Source organism: Triturus cristatus, chromosome 2_2 (assembly GCF_964204655.1).
Source record: "Triturus cristatus chromosome 2_2, aTriCri1.1, whole genome shotgun sequence".
Lineage (NCBI taxonomy): Eukaryota > Metazoa > Chordata > Amphibia > Caudata > Salamandridae > Triturus > Triturus cristatus.
In genome coordinates, this window is record NC_140582.1 from 721,241,006 (window position 1) to 721,254,949 (window position 13,944).

Here is a 13,944-nt window from a genome sequence, read left to right on the forward strand (position 1 = left end):
TGAGGAGCAGGGAGAGCGTTGTGGGTGGTCATTGATGTAGCACAAAGAGCAGGCTGGGCTTTGCGGACAATCATCGCTGTAGTGCAAAGATCCTGTCAGACATCTCGGATGGTCGGTGCTAGAGAATCATTTTGTATGTCACTGCGGGATGTTGAAGCTGCAGCAGGAAGTGCTGAAGAGTTGGGTCTGAGAGTACAGTATTTATACTTCGTGCCAGCTTTGAAGTAGGAAAAGGTTCTGGAGGTTTCCATCCTCAAAAATGTTTGGAATTTCCTGCCTCTCTGACCTGTCATCAGCTTGTCTGAGGACACAAAAATCCAGTGTCAAGTCCTTAGTGAGTGGGCTCGGGCAGAGCTTTCTGCCCCATATTAAGTCAGAGATGGCCTATCCCGTCATCACCTATTCCCCCCTGTATCTCCCTGTGTGGGAGCAATACACAAAGACCAGGTGCCAGCTACACCTACTCATCTGACTCGTGTTAGAGGCTGCAGGCGTCAAATGGTTGGAACAAGAAAATGGCAACTTTCTGAAAGTGTCATTTTTAGAATTGTGACTTAAAATCCAACTTTACCATTAAAGAGGGTTTTAAATTACAATTCTTTAGACATCAAACTCAATATTTATACTTGTTCCCAATGGAAAGTTATCACTTATTAAATGTGATAAGGTTACCCAATGTTAGCCTATAGGAAAGGTAGGCCTTGAAGTAGTCAAAAACCTATTTAAGAGGGTTTTGCTACCAGCACATGTAAAAGTTAAAAGCAAATGTCCAATTTTTTATGCACTGCACACTGCCCTATGAGTTGTTCAGAGCCCACCTTAGAGTGACTCATATGTATTAAAATGGCAGGAATATGACTCACAAAAAGTATATTATGACAGGTTGAAATGGCGGGTCTGAGACATATTTAAAAGGCTACTTAAGTGGGTGGTACAATCAGCGCTGTAGGCACACTAATTGCATAAAATGTACAGTCCCTGCACACATGTAGTTCCATTTTACCAGAGAAAATGGATTCCGAAAACAGGAAAATAAAGGTAAAAAGTCTGGGGATGACCCTGCTGAAAACGCCAAGTCCAACAAAGATAAAAAAGTAATAATTAAACTGTGGGTAACATTTTAAACAGCAATGGATTTTTCAATGTATTTAAAGATAGACCTATGTTTTTGGTCCAACTCACACATAATAGTAAAGAAATGCTTTCTAAAAAAAGATCACGATATCTGCCAAATATTCAAAGAACAGTCCAATTCGGCAATTGTAAGCTCTATAGGCTCTATAGGCTCCATAAGTGAAGATTAGCGCCTTGAATTTGATGTGACTGCTTACAGGAAGCCAATAAAGCTGGCAAAGATGTGCAGACACCGATGTCTGAATTGGGACCTTGAGAATTTGGTGAGTGGCGGTATTCTCAATAATTTGCTACCATTGCAGAAGGCACGCAGGCAAACCCAAGTAAAGACTGTTGGCATTGCCCAATCTAGCAGTGACAAGAGCAGGGATCACAGTCTTATGGAAAGTCGCAGGCACAGGCATCCTTCTCAGAGATTTCAGCAGAGTGAAACAGCTAACTGATCCCACTTTGACCTGCGATTAAAATAATAGGACTGAGAAAAATTTGATGCAAAGATTCCTAATACAGGCCAATGGGGAGGGGCAAACCCCCAACTTGGACGGCCACCAGCTCAGAGGGTATGGGATCGTACTTGTGCCAAAAAAGAGAATTTCCATTTTATCGGAATCTAGTTTGAGGCAGCTTTCCCCCATTCAGTCACATACTGCTATGAGGCAGTCCTTGAAGGACTTGAGAGTGTTAGGGGCTGCAACCTGGAAAGAAAGCCTCAGCTGCAATTCATTGGCATGTGAAATTATCGTGACATCCTGCTCTTCAACCAGCTTGGCCAGAGGTTCAAGGAAGACATTGAAAAGTGTAGGATGCAAGGGAGACCTCTGTGGCACATTATATTTTAGTGGTCCGTGGTCTGAGAGAAAGTAAGAAAGAAATATTGCGTGAGACCTCTCTTCCAGGTGCGATTTGATATAGGCAAGTGCATTCTCTTGAATTAGAATCCTACCTAGTCTTTTCAGCAGGTTGGGATGTGTGTCAAATGCTGGTGACAGGTCTAAAAAAATAACCATGGCAGATGCACCCAGATCAAGGTTAAGCATGATAAATTCTGCATATTCCTGTAAGTACTGTATCCTTTCCGAAAGCCAGACCGTGTATCATAAGAGAGGGTGTTTGATTCAAAGGACAAGCAACTCTGCTTATTGACTGTCTTCTCTAGCATGTTGAGTGCTGCAGGAAGGAGGGAAAAATAAGAATAAAAACATATTATAACGTTAAATACATCTCACAATTACCTACAAATATATTATTTAGAAATTATTTATTAACAAAAACAATAATAATGACATCCAATTTGTTTAGTTACTTCCCACCCGATAACACCACAAAACTCACAACCTGCACCTAAAAACATATTTACACTATTCATATAAGTATTCATCAACAAATTATTTTTAATTAATTAAATATTCATTATTATTTCATTATAAATAATGTACTTCCCACAATATGCCTCCACAAAATACACACACAATTAACTATGAAATTAATAATTATTATTGATTAAAAAAAATATTAGTTGCTTAAAATTGATTTACTTTGGGGGCGTGGCCTGGCTCCAGCCGTGATGGCGGCTTAACTCTTGAGCTCCGCGACAAAGCCCGTGATATCAGACAGATATCCTGCAGCCAGAGGAGGGAAGATATTGGCGCTGTGTCCCCGGTAGCACTCTGTGACAGAGGAGGCATTCCCTGCCCCCGGTGGTGCAGGGCAAACGAAACTGAGAGCCGGGCATTGCCCGGAGAAGGCATAGAGTATCCAGCGAGAGGGGGGCGGAGTCGCGTATCGTCCCAGCCTGCATCTCGTTTACACGGCCCAGGGTCCACCCTACGCGAGACCCGCTGCCTATGGCCTGTGGCTGGTGTGGTACCAACTGCATATGGCAGCCTGGGGAGTGAGCGGTTCAAGCGCTCCCAACGGCGGTAGACTCCCGCGCCCCAAAGATGAGTGATCCGGCCCGGCCCCTGCTCCTGATGACTGGGGAGAGGTGATTGCAATGCGGATTCGTGCTGGAGACTGAGGACGCGAGGAGTACAGAGTGAGCGTGGTGCGTGCGCCCTAGTTGACATCTGGCAGTGGGCACTACCGCTCGACGGCCTGAACCTGCAATCAGTGGCTCCTGGCTCCAGAGGACAGGCCTGAGCCAGGGCGCGATAGTCAACAGCAGGAAGGCCAAGTATAGTGTGGTGCACGGAGAGGCCTGGTAGACCTGCACAAGAGATAGGGACAGATACATCCCCGTGCCCCCTATCTCCTCTAATTGCGCACTCTGGTGGAACCAACACGCAGTACGAGGGAGCTACAAGACCCAGTGGAGAATGTTCGTGGCATAGTGGACTGCCGGCGTGAAACGCTGAGGAGGCTAGGACACTAGGCCTCCCCTGAGACTGTGGGTGCGACGAAGCAACTGTGTGGCAGCGCAGGAGGGAAGAGTGCCATAATCTCTGCATTGGGCACCACAGATGCCTGGAGACCGGTGGCAGGATGGGTGGTACCACAGAGAGACCTGGTAGGGCAGTGACCTGACCTTCTGTCTCCCCCAGGGGTATACATCGCTATGACAAAGCCGAAGGGGCCCCCTGCCGCAGTACAGACCAACAAAATGGACAAGTACGCTTTCCCGCGACAGCTACACACAGAGGAGGGGGCGCGGGGTGAGGATTCGATCGGAGAAGAACCGTCCCTTAGTTCCATTATGACGGCGATACAAATGGTGTATGAAAATTGACTCAGTCACCATCGAAATGAATCTCATGAGGGCAGATATGCGGTAAAACATCTGAAAGGGTCACGGCATCCTGCTCTACGCCCACAACTCCGGAGGAGAAACGTTCCGCCGGCTCATCCATACTATACAGTCGTTCGGCACATAATCAGGATACTACGTAAACTGGGATAAAGCCCTGGTATTCCCTTTGGCGGGAACGTTCCCACCCCGACGTCGGCCTGCTCAGAACTGGTTCATAAAGAGACATTTAAGTACTTGGGGATATGGATCATCCAAAAAGAGGAAGACTTTATGCGCCTCTATGTGCAGGCACAATTGGATAGACTGAAAGGTGACGTACACTGGAGACGCCTTCATGTCTCCCTGATGGGTAGAGCGGTTATTTTTTTAAATGATGGCCCTTTCACGGTTGTTGTACGTAGTTCAGAATACCCCGTATCAGGTAGCAGAGACATTTTTTCAATCTGTCTAGTTCGAGCAACGCCTATTGCTGGGGGGGGAAGGCAACCCCAGAATAGCGCTGAAGAAACTTCAGAGAGGAGTATATGAAGGGAGACTAGCCATTCCTGATATTGGAAAATACTACTGGGCTTCTCAGCTCATCAATATTAATGGGTCGGCTTTCTCACCGTTAGAGGAATCGGCGTACAGAGTAGAACGGTTGGCACTCAACAATAATAGTTACTTGATGGAGCTATATCGGAAAGGAAGAGATAATTCGCTACACCCGGTGCATATCCGCACAGTTATCGAAGCTTGGCATAAAGCGACCAAAATGACTGGATGGGCAAACAAACTTACGGAACAGACTCCTCTCTGGGATAGTGACTATCTGGGAGAGCTGAAACGACTAATGGGCTTTCGGAAATGGAACCTAATAGGGATTGACCACCTGGGGGACGTCTGGAAGGGAGGCAAAATGTTAGATTTGGAAACTTTGCGGGGGCAGTACCAAATGGGGGTGGTATCTCTGTTATTGACAGCTACAACGTGCTTCATTGCCATTTGAAAGAGTGATCTACGATACTGGAATACGTGCCACTTGAATACCGTCTCCTCCTAGACCCCATAATCAATAAGACAATCTCTCTGACTTATCGAAAACTAGTGATCAACTCCCCACACTGCTTGAGCCCTCTAAGAGAGGCATGGGAATCGGATGTAGGCCTCTTGGAGGACGACGACTGGGCCGAAGCCATGCAGAGCCCCCAAGAAGTAGCAATAAGGGTACGATTCAGGCTGATTCAGCTCCGCATCCTCCATAGAGCCTATGCTTCCCAAATGGTTCAGGTCCGAATGGGCAACTGTGTTATTGATGACTGTGTGTGGGGTTGTGGCGATAAAGGGACCTTCTTCCACATAGTATGGTCATGCCCCAGGATTCTAACGTATTGGGGCGGCATAAACCTAATGATGACAGCAGTGGTGAGAATGTCCCACTAGAACCACCGTGGCTTATCCTGGGAGTGATGGGGGAGACGACATGGCCGCAGTGGGCCAAGACTTGGCTGGCATCAGCGGGAGGGGTGGCCAAGAGGAACATTGTCCGAGCATGGGGGGCAGTGGCAGCCCCCACATTAGCTGCCTGGAACATAGATCTGGACTGGTGTTATGGGGCAGAGCAGGTGATATACCAGAGTCGGGGTTGCCCACCCAAGGGTGAAAAGACATGGGGATCATGGGCTAAGTACAGGTGTCAAGAGGAATATTCCATATCTGCCTGAGAGATGAGATGCTATTGTATGGCCAGAGAGAGTGAAAAAGATCACTAGCCTGTAATGGTGATAAGCTATTTAACACGATGTGCGATTCTTGGGATAAAGGTTTCTCCTGCCATGTCAAGTTGTATATAATGCTGATCTGAAGCCTGTAGTTAGGTTCAATTAAAAAGATTTTTTTTTAAAAATGATTTACTTCCCACCCCATACCCCTATAAAACCCACAAGCCACATCTAAAATGTAAAGACAGTGCATTTATTTGCACAGTTAACAAAATTAATTGTCAATTAAACTCATATTATTAATTGAAACCAAATTATAATTCCTTAAAATTAATTACCTTTCCACCCTTTACCCATATAATTCTCACAACTCACAGCTAAAATTAAACTTTAAAAAAATGAATTACACAATTAAAATTAATCTTCAATTACAAAACTAATAGTATTTAACAACTAATTAAAAATTAAGAAAAATTAATTTACTCCCTACCCCTTACCCTTATAAACACAAACCCACACCCAAAAAAACGTAATTAAACAATTACCATTAATTAATTATCAATTAATTCAATATTCAATATAAACTTTATTTGGTTTTTGAAATGTAAAACCATAAAAGCTGACAAACATAAAAATAATAAAATATTCAGAATAGCAGCACAATTTATTATCAATAGTACCATGGTCGACTGTAACATAATAGCCATAAAACAGAGTGACTCAACCACAAGGTGTTATAAAAATGTTAAAGATCAGCACCATTGTAAAATGACGTGATACCATATATCCGAATGTTTGGTGACATCAAATTACAATTCATAAATCAACAATTTTCCCCTTTAGAATATTTCCCTCAATAAAAGAGTCCTATTTTATAAAGATGAATAAAACCTAAAGATGGTAACCCTAAGCCCAGAACACACAACACCTTTTAAATCAAGACAAGCTCTGGACTTCACCACAGATTTCAAATAACACACAACAAAGATAATACAATCATCCTTTAGCAGTTGTAGATACAGGAGAGCTGGGCGAGCCTGTGCAAACTTCAGCTTCTTTAAAATAGGGACTAAAAAAGACTCCCTCGGAACCTCGTAAAATTTGCAAAAAACATAAAATGTAGCAGGTCCTGTGGAGACACACCGTCGTAGCCACAGGATGCAAGCTGCTGGCCTCTACTGCACACCCGGGGGAAAGCAAGCAGGAGGTGAAAGAGGTCCAAGCGGAACCTTGTCAATAAAAAACCTTTGCAGACAGATAAAAGCCCCAGGAGATATGGCTCAGCTGATGGGGTCATCTTAAGCATAAAAAAATTTGCGAATGCTTGCTTTCCGCAGCTCCAGCTCTTTCCTTTACAGTTTTCTTGAACTAATAAAGGACTCCCTTATTATTCTCACGTCCTTATTGGTTATTGAATCAGGGTTAGTAAAAAGTTCAGCTCGTCCCCGTTTTTTAAAGCTGCTCTTAATGTATCTAAACCAAGGTATATTAATTGCATGATCCAGGGACATACAATCCTTTAAGATCAAATGACAACATGTTAGGCCCTCGTTTAACCAAGTTTTCAGCCAGAAGATCAAGGGTCTGAGTGCCGAAGTATCACTTTGATAAGGTACCCCCAATTCCTCATGTACCACCAGGTTGGGCGTGCCCTGGGGTACACCTAACAAGCACTTTAGAAATGAATTCTCGGCTACCTGAAAGACCTCTGTGGCGATGTACCCCCATAGTTGACTCCCATAGGCGGCTGTGGCAACACTTCTTGCTTGGTAGATCTTCAACAGGGCAGATATAGGTCTATTGCCCAATTTAGAGGCAAAATTAAAAATAGCTGTGTTCACCCACGCCAGGTCCCCCTTCTTCCTTTGTTTGAGCAGACCCCATTTAAGCTGGTCGTTCAAGATAACCCCGAGATAAGAAAAAGCATCTGTTGGGGGTACCTTGACTGTACCTACCCTGAATTGAGAACTCTTTTTCGGGCATATCCCTACTTCCATAACAAAAGATTTTGAATAATTAATGGTCACGTTCCGACATAAAATCAGAGAAAGCGACGAGCAAAGATTGCAGCTCCCTAGCAGTCCTGGAAGTAAGGACTGCGTCGTCCGCATAGAGTAAAACAGGGTGGCCTCGACGGCCTGCGTGGGGATAATCTACCCCGGTTGATAAAAGAGCTTTATCCAGATCATCAAGGTTGAACAAAAAAGGCGCCAAAATGCACCCTTGGCGTACCTCTCTTTGAATGGCAAAGTTCCAGGACACTCGGAGTCCGTTTGAAAATCTACCGTTAGCCTTAGTTGCCTGGTGAAGGTCTGCCAAAAAATGGATGACAGAGGCATCAACCGCAATATCCTTCATGGACAGCCACAATTTTGCCCTATTCACACGATCAAACGCGGAGGAAAAGTCCATGAAGGCTAAATAAATAGTGCTGGATCGCGCCACCATGTACTTGTTAAGTATCAGATTTAGGTTAAGACATTGGGTGATGGTTGACCGGCCCAGGCGGAACCCAGCACACGGCCCAGCCCCTTGACTACTGAGTCCAACAGCGAGATGGGCCTGCAACGTTGTGTACTACCTCGGTCACTCTTTTTAAAAACCGGCACGATTGTAGAAATGGCCCAGGACTCCGGGCATCCCTTCATGGCAGCTGCATTAATAACTGCTTTAAGCACAGGAGCCCAAAAGGGTACATCAGATTTAAAGAGGTCTGGGGGGATACCATCAGGCCCCAGCGCTTTGTTTCTTGTCAAGCCAATAAAGCCCTCCACGACCTCCTCCAGTTCGAAGGTTAACACCGGTGCATCTACCCCTTGACCATGCTGACATGTTTGCTCTAACAGACTTTCAAACATAGTTTGGAAGTGGAGCACCCATTCATCCTCGGTAATACCAGCACCCAAGTCCACACCTTCAGCATGAACTAGGAAGGGTCTATTGAGAATACTCCAAAACCTGGAGCTATTCTTCAGGGTACTAGCTTCTGACAGCTCCCTCCATGATTCATCCTTCAAAATAGATTGACGTTTAGCTAACTTCAGTTTATAATCTTTGCGGCATGCTCTAGCCGAAGCCTGGTTCCTGAGACTCTCATCAGGGGCCTCCCGCAGTTTTCTTGAAGCCAGCGAGCAGGACGAATGAAACCATTTGGAGGTGTGAAAATTGTGCTGCATGCCAGAGCACTCAAAAATTCTCCTACTCCAAGGGAGATGGTATTAAAAGCACTTAATACCTCTTCCGGGGAAGTACCCAATGAGGTACACAGTACAAATTCACTGGCACAAGTTTCTTTTACTGATTTATAAAGACTTTCGGGAGAGATCTGTGTCCATTGTAACCTTTTTCCGTTGGGCGGTATTATGACACCCTTTGATTCAACTCTTAGTTGGGTGGTCAATAAGGTGCCTCCTAGTTTAACACAGAGGTTGTATGGTCACTGAAAGCACTGTCCTCAATTATAAAACCTTGGAATAAAGATTGTAAGAGGGAAGAAACTAGAATAAAATCGATAAATGTGCTGCTATCTCACTTTAAAGGAGGGGACAGTGGCCATGCTCAACGAATCACCCAAGGACATGAGAGATATCAGGTTATATTCATGTAGGAGGCCATTCAGAACATCCCCCTGAACAGAATGTTCGAAATGAGCCCCCATCTACCCTTGGACATCCCAAGTTGGCTGAAGGTGTAATCCCAGGGTCCCCACACAGATGTATATCACAATCCCTCATAACTATAAGGTTGTGCAGATCTGCTATGCAGTGTTGTCTTATAAAAGTTCCTAACAATGTAATATTACACCCATCACTAGAGCATAATGTTGCATTATAAAAGTCTATAAAAAACATTTTGTGTGCCCCTCTGCTTCGGACCAGAGACTGTAAACATGGGCTCGTCGAGGACAAGACTTGAATCTGACATTTCAGTGCTATTGAGATATATGTTACAAGACCACCCCTTGGTCTGCAAAACAAAGAGGGTAAAGGAGAAACAAAAAAGGCCTTGTAGCCCTCCAAAAATAAGCTGTGGTCCAATAACCATGTTTCTTCGAAACATATAACACTAAATTGTTTCACAAAGGCCACCCACATAGGATCAGAAAACCTGTTTGCCAAACCAGCAACGTTCCAGGATATTACATTGTTAACATACCCCCCAGTGTCCCCCTTACTTACCACTACAGGATCCTGCTGGGGAAGCAGCCTTCCAGAGACCGTGAGAGCAGGACTAATGAGTCAATCACATGCCTCCAGCGTAGCCAAAGGGATAAACCTATTAGACAGCTCCACAGGTGGGCGACCAATATTCTGCCACAGTGAAGGCATCTGCCTTGGAAAATCTAACCCCGGGGGCAAGTGCTGATAGTCAAGCCTGACAGGCAGGATTTGTGGTAACAGACTATCAGGTAGAGCTACATCGTTAGTAAATATGTTACTGCGCTCCGGCTGGACAGGTTTATAAAAGTAACCAAGTAGTAAAGCTACAATGGTCGACTTTAAGCCACAATTGACAGGGTATGATTCTGTAAATAGTATCCTTTCTGCTATATGTGGTTTGTTGAAATTAACAATGACACAGTCCCCCGGGCCTGATTTGTGTGAGCTACGTATCCAACTTACTCTACGTACCATGTTGATATTTTTCTCCAACCTATTTCCCAGTGAGGTGTTAAGCGGAAACCAGTGTAAGAATGTATTTTTTAGCTGGTAAATATCCTCCCTGGAACCCTGGGGGAGAGTTGGCACATTCCCCAATACCACTACATAAGGAGTGGATGCAGGTGGTAAGTGAATGATCGGTAACTGCTGAGGAGTGAGATCCTGACCCTTCTGGGACTGGCTACCTAATGGTCTTCTGGTTAGTTCTCTTTGGGGGCCCAGATCTGGCTGGGACTGACTTAGCAAGCTAACCCTGTTGTGGTTGTGGTTCCCCCTAAGGTAGCTGCTGCCCTAATAGAGCGTAGACTCCCCCCTTGCATGTCTGTTATGTGGCTTGCCCCCTGGTAAATGTGACTGTAAATAAAACCGTGTCTGTAACTGGCCCCTAATAGTTTTAGGGGGGCTGATCATGATGGATGGCTGCGCACTACTTTGGCCTTGCTGAACCCCGGTCCCTCCCAATGATGAAGATGAGTCACCACATTTGGGGGCCTCTAAACATTTTTCAATAGTGGTTAGGCGGCTGATTATCGGGCCCAGCTTTGAGTCCAGCAAGCTCATCATAAATACGTGGAAGGAGTCCAATGCGCCCGCCATGTCAGCAATGGGCATTAAATGAGAGGGTACTTGGTTTTTGGGCAGCAAGTTAGGTCTGGATCTCTTAACCTTACCCCCGATCACTTGAGATTTCCTTTTGGTACCTCCTCCCACTCTTAATGCTCCCCCCTCGGTCAAAGATGGGCTTCCTATCCCAGTTGTCGATATGGACTCCAGATGCTTATTGTGGGCAGGTACTGTACATACTCTGTTCACCTGGTTTAATGAAGCTTCGATACCCGACTTATTCCTTATTATAACCGCCGGGAAGAGGAGCAAAAGCATAGAGGGAACAGTTAAATGGCTGGGGGACCTAAGACTGTCCTTATCTGCCATCTCAGACCCATTAATGGTACACTGACTCGGGTGGTCATCTTCAACAATGATCATGGCCACAAGTGTATGAGAGTGTAAAGGGTGTAAGGCGGCAGTGGGTGACCTAGAGAGACGTCTATTAACAAGTTACATTTCTTTGTCAATCACAGCTGCCGCCCGCTGCAGAAAAGAGTCCATGGTGGTCACAGCAGAGGTACCTGTCGCAGGCTTTCCAGGTTTTCCGGCTGCTGCTGCTAGTGCCGTTTTGCGCCTGACCATACTCGTAGACAATCAGTGAGGAGTGCTCAAATAAAAGTTCAAAACTTTTAAAATGGTCACAACGGCAACAACAAGGTCAACAAAGATAATGATGCACCAAAGTACAACTCCACAGATCTGCAGGGGCTCCGCACATAGTCCTGATACAGAGGGTCTGGTAACAAGTAAGTGCTTCAGAGGCTAACCCCAGCACAATCAGCGAACCACAATAGTAGGTTCCAGCACAAGGATGACTGTGAAAGATGACCGTGAGTATCTAAACTTTGCCCTACCTCAACAGACGATCAGCCACTATTACCACTAGAACAGGCAATAACAGGATCACGCCAATAAAAGCCCAAGCAGTTCTGGGGCGGAATCTCCGCTGAAGAGGCCAATAAAAAGGGCCCAACCCGGCCTCCTTCGGTCACTAACGAGCAAGAGTCCGCGGCCGATTTTAAAGCGCCCCCTTGCGCTCTTTGATGATACTGGCATCCGAGCGCACCAAAAGTGCAGGACAGGCTGGACAAAGTAGTCCCACGAATCCGGTGGCAGGCAACAGGTAGGTACAAGGCAAAAGTGGGTCACTTTATGTTGCTAAGAGCCTCAGGCTTCAGGCTTCAGGCGTAGTCTTCGAGGGGGCTTTAAAGGGGGGGCTTCAAATGGGGGCTTCAAAGGGGGGCCAAGTACTGCGGTGCTCAGCCCGGAGTGAAGCAAACGCTCCTGCGCTGACCCCCCAAGAAACCAGCAGAGGCTGCGTGCACCTGTGCTTGCACGAGCTGAGTTACTATGCTCAGCCCGTGGTCTGCGCTGGAGAAATCAATTCAACGGTTGTGTCTCCATAGTATCGGGCAAAACCGAGCCGAGCTGCAGTCTGTTGGCCCCCCCGGTAGAGGAGCTCGTTCTTGGGCGGTGCTGGCTGGCATCGGAGCTGGGGCTGGCGCTGTTAACTTAGATGCAGCAGTTATTCATTAATTAATGTTAATTATCAACTAATTATTAATGAATTAAAATAAATCTCTTCTCACTCTTTACCCCAATTAACCCCACAACCCACACCTAATTATCAATCAATTAATTAATTAAGATTAAGTAACAACTAATAATTAATTAAAATAAATTACTTCATACCTATTATCCCTATAAATCTCACAACCCCCACCTAAGCAAAATTACACAATCACCATAATGAATTATCAATTAATTAATTAATATTAATTAACAACTAATTATTATTTTAAAATTAATTACTTCCCAGCTTCAACCCCTATAAGCCTCACAACCCACACATAGAATGTACCCCCCAAAAATTAAAAGCACAGTCAACACTAATAAATATCAATTAAATAAATATAATTAAATAAAAAATAATCATTAATTTATTATAATTAAACTATTTCCCACCCCATTACCCTATAAACCCACAACCCGATACGGAACTAAACAATTCAACATTTTAATACATTTAATTTAATAAGTACTAAAAATGTAACACATATATAAAATAGAGGTAAACAATACTTATCCAAAATATGTACATCACATATATTTCAAACATATATACTAAATTACATAACACTAATTAAAATGTTTTAACAACTATATTTTTGCATACAATAATAATGACTTCTATATTTTTAAAATCAATATTTCTTATCTTAAAATCGATATTCCTGTCCACGATATTCTTGCTGACGATATTTCTGTGTCACGATATTTTCAACTTGATTACTGTGTCAGAAATAGTGCTGACACGCTATTTTGTCTGAATACTGCATAAAGAAAGCACCTCTATGATCGTTTTTCAAGATTGTAGTGAAACACAGCTGTAGAATTTGATTTTACGTATTTCTTATGTGGTCTTTTCTCTATGGTAGTGTATATGCAGAGGAAGTATGCCAGCACTACCCATTGTATAGCTGTGCCCTGCCACATCAAACAAGTGTAGTTTGGCAGCAAAATGCTTATGAAACCTTACTCTGCTGTCAAGTCTAGTGGGTCGATTACAATGCTGGTTGGAAAGCATTCCGACCGAATCGGTCTCGGGCTGGTTTCCGACCAAATCGGATCTAGTGAGTCCGATCGACCGATTACAATGCTTCTGGATATGATTCGGCCGGACTACCATTGACTCCAATGGAAGCCTGTGTTCCGACCAAATACACAGGCTCCCATTGAAAAAGGGGTGGCTGGGGTAAATCGTGCACCCTGTGGTGGGCACCCCTTGGTGCCTGCCACACTATGCATTGTTGGAATGGGGGTCCTTCGGTAGCCCTACGGGCCCAATCTGTAAGCCTCTGGGTGTAGGGGGTCAGCTATGGGCCCCCAAAGTCAGATTCCGACAGCCGACCTGAGTCAGAACAACTGATTCGGAATGGCTGTCCGAATCCGACATCGTAATTACTCAGTCAGGAACGCGGTCTGTAGACCTGTACGAGTCAGCTCCGGACGACTTGGTTCCTCCGAATGCCACCTGGAACTGACTCGGAAAGTCTGAATGCTTTACGAACACCGCAATCGGTCATTCAGAAAC

General features: G+C 44.8%; 1 protein-coding gene across 2 annotated transcripts in view; it reads left to right on the plus strand.

The window, feature by feature from the left end:
* LOC146862709 (plasma kallikrein-like) overlaps positions 1-13,944 on the plus strand; it is a 640,898-nt gene that overhangs the window by 424,115 nt on the left and 202,839 nt on the right. The gene's annotated exons all lie outside the window — the stretch shown is intronic.